The sequence below is a fragment of the Saccopteryx leptura genome, chromosome 9, assembly GCF_036850995.1.
Source record: "Saccopteryx leptura isolate mSacLep1 chromosome 9, mSacLep1_pri_phased_curated, whole genome shotgun sequence".
In the NCBI taxonomy this organism is placed as follows: Eukaryota; Metazoa; Chordata; class Mammalia; order Chiroptera; family Emballonuridae; genus Saccopteryx; species Saccopteryx leptura.
Window position 1 is genome coordinate 93,350,097 of NC_089511.1, and position 9,120 is coordinate 93,359,216.

The 9,120-nt window shown below is 47.6% G+C and overlaps 1 non-coding gene across 1 annotated transcript; it reads right to left on the reverse strand.

Moving 5' to 3' along the window:
• Window positions 1–5,368: 5,368 nt before the first annotated feature.
• Window positions 5,369–5,470, reverse strand: LOC136381618 (U6 spliceosomal RNA). The gene has a single exon (XR_010747110.1). It is a non-coding gene; the product is annotated as a U6 spliceosomal RNA (small nuclear RNA).
• Window positions 5,471–9,120: the final 3,650 nt, after the last annotated feature.

Sequence of the window (9,120 nt, forward strand, 5' to 3'; positions counted from 1 at the left end):
GCATGGGACCAGCTTCATGGCATTCGCAGAGCCAGCTCCCATGCTGTTCCCTCCCCACATGGGGACCTTTCTCTCCAAGGGTTGGCCTTTAGGCTCCTTTCTGATTCAGAGGCTGTCTAAACCTTTTTCTAAATTAAACTGGTCTCACTCCTCCCTTGGTCTTGTGATCATCTGAGGGGATGAGCAGAAATGCTGACATGTTGCTCAGGAAAACCTAGGTCCTCAGCAGCTAAGGTGTCAGGAGTGGGGCATCAATTGCTATTGCTTCCTGTAACAGTGTCTGTCCTAAGGTGCAATCCCTGCATGCCCCCCACTTTGGGAACTTCCTGGTAATTGATCTCCTGCCCCCTTGCCTTATCCATGTACTGTTTGAGACACATCAGTATTATATCAAAGGACCTTACAATTTCCACACTTTGCCTAAAGACCCCAGAAGTCCCAATGAGCCAGATATCCATGACATCATGTAACCTAGGATGATCCCCAGTGGCTCTCCCTCCACAAAGACCTCCTTCACTCAATGAATGCTCTCTTCGGCTCACACAGCCCAGAAAATGCAGCAATTCCTCCACTGACCCACTTGGGTAAAACCCTAGATAATGCTCAGACCAACCCATGGACCCTCCCCTCTAGGTAATATCCAGAGTTTCCAGTATAAGCTACATCCCAAGAAGCTCCATATAGTGCACTTTATTTATTTTTTAATGTATTGCCTGTCCAGTGGTGGTGCAGTGGATAGAGCATTGACCTAGGATGCTGAGATCCCAGGTTCAAAACCCCAAGGTCACCAGCTTGAGCGTGGGCTCATCCAGTTTGAGTACAGGTTTACCATCTTGAGCATGGGATTGTTGGCATAATCTCAAGGTGGGTGGCTTGAAGCCCAAGGTCACTGGTTTGAGCAAGGGGTCACTGGCTTAGTTGGAATCCCCAGGTCAAGGCACATATGAGAAGCAATCAATGAACAACTAAAGTGATGCAATTATGAGTTGATGCTTCTCATCTCTCTCCCTTCCTGTCTCTCCCCCTTCCTGCTTCTGTCTGTCTCACAAAACAAAACAAAACAAAAAAAACAAAACCGATTTTAGCAAGAGAGAGAAGGGAGGGAGAGCGAGAGAAATATCGATTTGTTGTTCCACCTATTCATTGGTTGATTCTTCTTTTTTTTTTTTTTTCTGAAGCTGGAAACGGGGAGAGACAGACAGACTCCCGCATGCGCCCGACCGGGATCCACCCGGCACGCCCACCAGGGGGCGACGCTCTGCCCCTCAGGGGTGTCGCTCTGTTGCGACCAGAGCCACTCTAGCACCTGGGGCAGAGGCCAAGGAGCCATCCCCAGCGCCCGGGCCATCTTTGCTCCAATGGAGCCTCGCTGCAGGAGGGGAAGAGAGAAACAGAGAGGAAGGAGAGGGGGAGGGGTGGAGAAGCAAATGGGCGCTTCTCCTGTGTGCCCTGGCCGGAAATCGAACCCGGGACTTCTGCACGCCAGGCCGACGCTCTAACACTGAGCCAACTGGCCAGGGCCGGTTGATTCTTTTTAAAACAGGTGATTTTATTTATTGATTTTAGAGAGAGAACACAGAGAGAAAGGCAGGGGAGGAGTGGGAAACATCACATTGTAGTAGCTTCTTCTTGTATGTGCCTTGATAGGGCAAACCCGAGGTTTTGAACCGGCAATCTCAAATTCCAAGTGGACACTTTATCCACTGTGTCACCACAGGTCAGGCCATTGGTGCCCTGTCCAGGAGATTGAACCCACAACCTTGACATATGGGGATAATGCTCTAACCCAGTGGTCCCCAACCTTTTATTGGGCCATGGACCGGTTTAATGTCAGAAAATATTTTCATGGACCGGCCTTTAGGGTGGGACGGATAAATGCACAAAATAAAATTATGTGACTGGCATAAAAACTGTGGTATTTTAAAATATAATTGTCAAACTTACGAGACAATCGTCAAGAATGAGTCTTAGATGGATGTAACAGAGGGAATCTGGTCATTTTTTAAAAATAAGACATCGTTCAGACTTAAATATAAATAAAACGGAAATAATGTAAGTTATTTATTGTTTATCTGCAGATCCGTACTGGTCCGTGGCCTGGGGGTTGGGGACCACTGCTATAACCAATTGAGTTCCTTGGCCAAGACACCACATATGCATTTTATTTTATTATTTTATTTTATTTTTTTGTGACACAGACAGAGAGCCAGAGAGAGGGACAGATAGGGACAGACAGATAGGAAGGGAGAGAGATGAGAAGCATCAACTCTTTGTTGTGACCCCTTAGTTGTACATTGACTGCTTTCTCATATGTGCCTTGATGGGGGGTGAGGGTGGGGGAGAGCTACAGCAGAGCAAATGATCCATAGCTCAAGCCAGTGACCTTTGGGCTCAAGCCAGCGACCATGGGGTCATGTCTATGATCCCACACTCAAGCCAGCGACCCCACGCTCAAGCTGGCAATCTCGGGGTTTTGAACCTGGGTCCTCTGCATCCTAGTTCGACACTCTATCCACTGTGCCACTGCCTGATCAGGCTATTTTATTTTATTTTTAAAGATTTTATTTATTGATTTTATGGGGGGGCAAGAAGTATCAACTCAAGTTCCTCACTTTAATTGTTCATTGATTGCTTGTCATATGTGCTCAGACTAGGCAAGCCCAGAGTTTTGAACCAGCAACCTCAGCATTCCAGGTTGACACATTAGCCACTAAGCTACTACAGGTTAGACTATAGTGCATTTTAGAACCAACAACCATCCATGCAAATTTAGGTCCCCTCACTGTTGTTACTGAACTCAAGGGGGTTCAACACTTGGGGTGCTATTCAGGAATGAAATATGGGGGAAAAATAACATGTGGTTGTCATTAGATAGTTTTATTAGGCAGGTAAAGGAGACCAAGGAGCCCTTGCCAGGTAGCTCAATTGGTAAGGGTGTTGTCCCCATACACCAAGGTTATAGATTTAATCCCTGGTCAGGGTACATAAAAAATTAACCAATGAATGGGTAAATAAGTGGAACAACAAATCTGTTTGTCTCTTTCTCTTCCTCTCTCTCTAAAATCAATCAATAAATTAAAAAAAGAAAAAGAAAAAGACCTGTGGTGGTGCAGTGGATAAACTGTCAACCTGGAATGTTGAGTTTGCCAGTTTGAAACCCTGGGCTTGCCCAGTCAAGGCACATATGGGCCTGACCAGGTGATGGCACAGTGGATAGAGCATCGAACTGAGACGCAGAGGAGTGAGGTTCAAAACCCAAGGTGACCAGCTTGAGCATGGGGTCACTGGCTTAAGTGTGGGATCATAGACGTGACCCCATGGTCGCTGGCTTGAGCCCAAAGGTCACTGGCTTGAGCCCCAAAGTTGCTGACTTGAACCCAAGGTTCCTGGCTTGAGCAAGGGATCATTCACTCTACCATATCCTCCGGTCAAGGCAAATATGAGAAAGCAATCAATGAACAACTAAGATGCTACAATGAATAATTGATGCTCTCATCTCTCTCCCTTCTAGTCTGTCTGTCCCTCTCCCTCTCTCTCTCTCTCTCTCTCTCTCTATCAAAAAAACAATAGGCAAATATGAGAGTTGATGCTTCCTGCTCCTTCCCCTTCTCTCTCTCTCTCTCCCCTCTCTAAAATGAATAAAGTCTTTAAAAAATTTTAAAAAGAAAAAAATGTGCTCAATGTCTCATGTTTTACAGAGAGAGAGAGACCAAGGAATCACATCTGAAGCTCTGTTTCTCGAAGGGAGGTTTAGCCATTTCTCATACACACTGGTCAACACAGGTTGATTTCTACTTTGCAGTGGCTACACTTAACCAACTGAGTTCCTGTTAAGCTCATCCTGTTTACAACTGTCTCTGCAAAGTATTTTAGCATTTAGCAAGAATAGCATTTGGGCCTGACCAGGCAGTGGCACAATGGATAGAGTGTAGAACTGCGATGCGGAGGACCCAGGTTCAAGACCCTGAGGTCGCCAGCTTGAGCGTGGGCTCATCTACTTTGAGCAAAGCTCACCAGCTTGGACCCAAGGTCCCTGGCTAGAGCAAGGGGTTACTCGGTCTGCTGAAGGCCCATGGTCAAGGCACATATGAGTAAGCAATCAATGAACAACTAAGGTGTTGCAAGAAAAAAACTGATGATTGATGCTTCTCATCTCTCTCTGTTCCTGTCTGTCTATCCCTCTCTCTGACTCTCTGTCTCTGTTAAAAAAAAAAAAAAAAGCTTTTGGTAAGAACCGCCCAGATCTTTAGAACTTGTCCAAAGTCTACTTTTTTTACTTTTTTTTTTATTGATTTAAATTTGTGTTCACATAGATTCAAGTGCCCCACCGAATACATCTCCCCCACCTCCGTGTTCCCCTCAACATCCCCCTTGCCCCCCTCCCCCCAAAGCCCTCCCCCTTCCCTCCAGGATTTGCTTTTCTGCTCTCTATAACGCTGTGTTATATATATATATATAATTTCACCAATCTCTTTCCTTTCTCTGATCCCATCCTCTCATACCCTTTCCCTCTGTCTGCTTTCCCTCTGGTCCCTGTGATCCTGCCTCTGCCTCTATTCCGTTCCTCAGTTCACATTGTTCATTGGATTCCTCAAATGAGTGAGGTCATATAATTTTTTCTTTCTCTGCCTGGCTTATTTCACTTAACATAATAGTTTCCATTCCATCCATATTGTCGCAAAAGGTAAGAGTTCCTTCTTTTTCATGACCCCATAGTATTCCATTGTATATATGTACCACTAATTTTTAATCCATTCATCCACTGATGGACACTTGGGCTGTTTCCAGATCTTGGCTATTGTAAACAATGCTGCCATGAACATGGGGGGGGGGTACATTTCTTCTTTTGAATCAATAATTTGGTGTTCTTAGGATATATTCCTAAAAGTAGGATGGCTGGGTCAAAAGGCAGTTCCATTTTTAATTTTTTGAGAAATCTCCATACTGTTTTCCACAGTGGCTGCACCAGTCTGCATTCCCACCAGCAGTGCAGGAGGGTTCACTTTTCTCCACATCCTCGCCAGCACCAATCATGTGTTGTTTTGATAACGAGCGCCATACTGACAGGTGTGAGGTGGTATCTCAATGTGGTTTTAATTTGCATTTCTCTGATGATTAGTGATGTTGAACATTTTAAGAATATGGAACGCGGCCTGACCTGTGGTGGCACAGTGGATAAAGCATCGACCTGGAAATGCTGAGGTCGCCGGTTCGAAACCCTGGGCTTGCCTGGTCAAGGCACATATGGGAGTTGATGCTTCCAGCTCCTCCCCACTTTCTCTCTCTGTCTCTCTCTCCTCTCTCTCTCCCTTCTCTCTCCTCTCTAAAATGAATAAATAAAATTAAAAAAAGAAAAGAAAAGAAAAAAAAGAATATGGAACACTTTACGAATTTGCATGTCATCCTTGCTCCAGGGGCCATGCTAATCTTCTCTGTATCATTCTTAGTATATGTCTGCTGAAGTGAGCACCAAAATCCACTCTTGGAACACCTGCTTGTATGAGGTGGGGGTTGGAAGGGTTCCTCTTCTACATCAGCAGTCTGTCTATCATGCAGCCTCACCCCTCTTGCCAACCTCCACAGCCAATGGTGTAAGGTGCACTCAGCCCAGCCCCTGCCTCCACCTGAGACCCTGGGGCAGCAGAGGTCTGCCCCGCTCCTGGCAGATGGTGGCTCACAGTCTGGGTCTGCGTTGATGAGCAGAGCCTTTTGCTGTTGCTTCAACCAGCTCTCTAATGGTGTATTGCTCCACACCCTACCTCCATCTCTCAGAGTGGCGCTACTTTCTTTGAAAAGAATAAGTTGTCCTAGACTCCGGGTGCCCTGACTCCTGCTCTACAACACATCCCCAGGCCCTGACATCAAAAAGTGAGGTTCTTGCCCTGGCCGGTTGGCTCAGTGGTAGAGTGTCGGCCTGGCGTGCAGAAGTCCCGGGTTCTATTCCCGGCCAGGTCACACAGGAGAAGCGCCCATCTGCTTCTCCACCCCTCCCCCTCTCCTACCTCTCTGTCTCTCTCTTCCCCTCCCGCAGCCGAGGCTCCATTGGAGCAAAGATGGCCCGGGCGCTGGGGATGGCTCTGTGGCCTCTGCCCCAGGCGCTGGAGTGGCTCTGGTCGCAACAGAGTGACGCCCCAGAGGGGCAGAGCATTGTCCCCTGGTGGGCAGAGCCTCGCTCCCTGGTGGGCATGCCGGGTGGATCCCAGTCGGGCGCATGCGGGAGTCTGTCTGTCTCTCCCCGTTTCTAGCTTCAGAAAAATACAAAAAAAAAAAAAAGTGAGGTTCTTAGGTGTGTGTAGGGTCCTTGACACAGGACGTGTAAGGGGAGGTTTCTCAGGTTAGCTCAGAGCTGCTGCAGGAACTCCAAGAGCCTGAATGGGACTTGAGGTACCTGGCTGAAAGTGTAGCCACTGTCCCAAGCCAGTAATGCAGAGTAAGAGGGAGCCATGGGGGTGGCGGCTGTGCTAAGCCTGTTTATCTGCTAGAGAGACTCTCTAAGCTCCCAGTTCTCTGAGCCGGATCAGATGTGCATCCAGAAAAGGAGAAGTTGGGTGCCTGAGCAGCAGGGGGTGGTGTGCTCAGGCCAAGAGGTGATATCTGAGGTGACTTCTCAGCTGAACGATTAGCAAACATCTTTGCTGGTAGTGGGAATGCTTGTGTAAACAACCTGAGGGGACACTGGCCTTCACGCTTTTGGACCAAAGGAATGTCAGTGTGACTGAATGCAGGGGAAAGAGGATACAATGTGGCCACAGCAGGGAGAACCACTGCCCTCTGCTGAGCATGGAACTCAGTAGAAGGACCAGGAGTTGCAGGGGAGGGTAATGACAGTGCAGGAGTGCAGCATCAAGATGCAGATTCCCGCCTGACCTGTGGTGGCGCAGTGGATAAAGCGTTGACCTGGAACACTGAAGTCACCGGTTCAAAACCCTGGGCTTGCCTGGTCAAGGCATATATGGGAGTTGATGCTTCCTGCTCCTCCCCCCTTTCTCTCTCTCTCTCTCTCTCTCTCTCTCTCATTCTAACTCTCTCTCCTCTCTAAAATGAATAAATAAATAAAAATAAAAAGATGCAGATTTCCAGAGGAGGGCACAGGCAGGCCAGCCACCACAGAGCTGTCTCCACGGAGAGGGTGCATGTCCTTTTCCTTCTTGGACATGGAGGATGCTAATGTCAGTGTATCACATGTAAGAAAGTAAAACTGAGTTCTGGCTGGATAGCTCGGTTGGTAAGAACATCACCCTGATCCCTGGTCAGAGCACATACAGAAATGTATTGGTGTTTCTCTCTCTCCCTTCTTCTCTAAAATCAATAAATAAACTTTTTTAATAGAGTAAACTTTTTTTTTTTTTTTTGGTATTTTTCTGAAGTTGGAAACAGGGAGGCAGTCAGACAGATTCCCGCATGCGCCTGAACTGGGATCCACCCTGCATGCCCACCAGGGGGCGATGCTCTGCCCATCTGGGGCATCGCTCTGTTGCAACCAGAGCCGTTCTAGCGCCTGAGGCAGAGGCCACAGAGCCATCCTCAGCGCCCGGGCCAACTTTGCTCCAATGGAGCCTTGGCTGCGGGAGGGGAAGAGAGAGACAGAGAGGAAGGAGAGGGGGAAGGGTGGAGAAGCAGATGGGCGCTTCTCCTGTGTGCCCTGGCCGGGAATTGAACCCAGGACTCCTGCACACCAGGCCAACGCTCTACCACTGAGCCAACCGGCCAGGGCCCAAGAGTAAACTTTTTTTTAAGAGAATAAACTTTTAGAACAAAATGTATAAATACGCACCTAGGAAAGCAAAGTCTGGTGCTGGTGAGGTTGGAGAGGCTGCACGGAAGTGGTCTCGGTAGAACTCCCTTCTGAGTTCCCAACAATTGCTTCTTTCGTTTTTATTTTTCAATTTATTAGGGTGATACTAGTTAACATAATTTTACAGGTTTCGTGTGCCCAAGTCTACAACACATCTCTGTACACCATGTTGTGTGTTCACCCCTACTAAGTCAAGTCTTCATCCCCAACAACTGCTTCTTCAGGAGTAACTTGGGTCCCCACGTCACATGTTGTGACCAGCTCTGCTGTTGGAAATCCTTTGACTCGAGATGCAGCTGTGGTTCCTGCCAGGGTGCTCAGCCCTGGGAGAGCATCCCACGTTCACCTTCATGTGTTCATCCTGCTCCACTTCCCGGGAGTAGGGTTAGGGGGGATGGGATGGGGGAACCCACAACAGGAACACACTCTGCTTGCAGCCTGCCCTGCATGGCTTCATTCAGATTTTTTTGCCTGAACAAATGTCACAGTCTCTTCAAGTCCTATAAGCCACCCCCCCACACACACCACAGTGTGTGTATGTGTGAGGGCTCAGTGCTCTGTGTCAGTGAGCCTTTTTCCAGTAACAGGCTAGTACCTGGTGGTTTAGGCTGATTCTACCTGTCCAGGACCTGGGCAAAGGCTCATGGAGTGTGTCTGGGAGTCTGGGTTAATTCTGGGTAGGAGAAATCAGGAACTGAGGACGGGGGGAGAGAAAATGCAGGATGGATCTTGTTAGCTCTGAATTTGGCAGCTGAGACTTGGAGTGGGGCTGCTGATTCCCAAGGGAAACAAGTTCTCCTCTTTCCCTCCCCCAGTGTGGGAGAGGTTTGCCATAGGATGTAAGGAGTCTCTGCCCAGGCTTCCTATGTGCAATTACTGTGCCCCAGAGACCCCTTCCCTGGGCCTGGTTCCAGGAGTGGGGTGGCTTTAGTCACAATTTCTTCCTCTTGTCATTTTCTCCCAGATGAGAGGCAGCCCAAGAAAAAACCAGGTAAAATAAAAGGTAATTTCCACTAATTGAATACTTAGGATGTGAAGGCTACTGTTATATTTCACGTTAGCTCAATTTTCCCAGCACCATAGGAGATGGGGGTAATGCTGTGCCTAAGAGGAGACCCATGATCTCAAGATTCTCACAGGCTATTTTGCTTTTAAGCCATATTTCTGAAGGACTGGATTATACTGCCTTCCTGGTGTGTTTCATTATCTAAAAGATAATGTGCCTGCTTGGGACTATACATTCCTCTCAACTTTCTTATTTAAACAATCTTATTTTTATGATTGCAAACATCTTTCATGCTTATTATAGAAACCTTGAATATTAA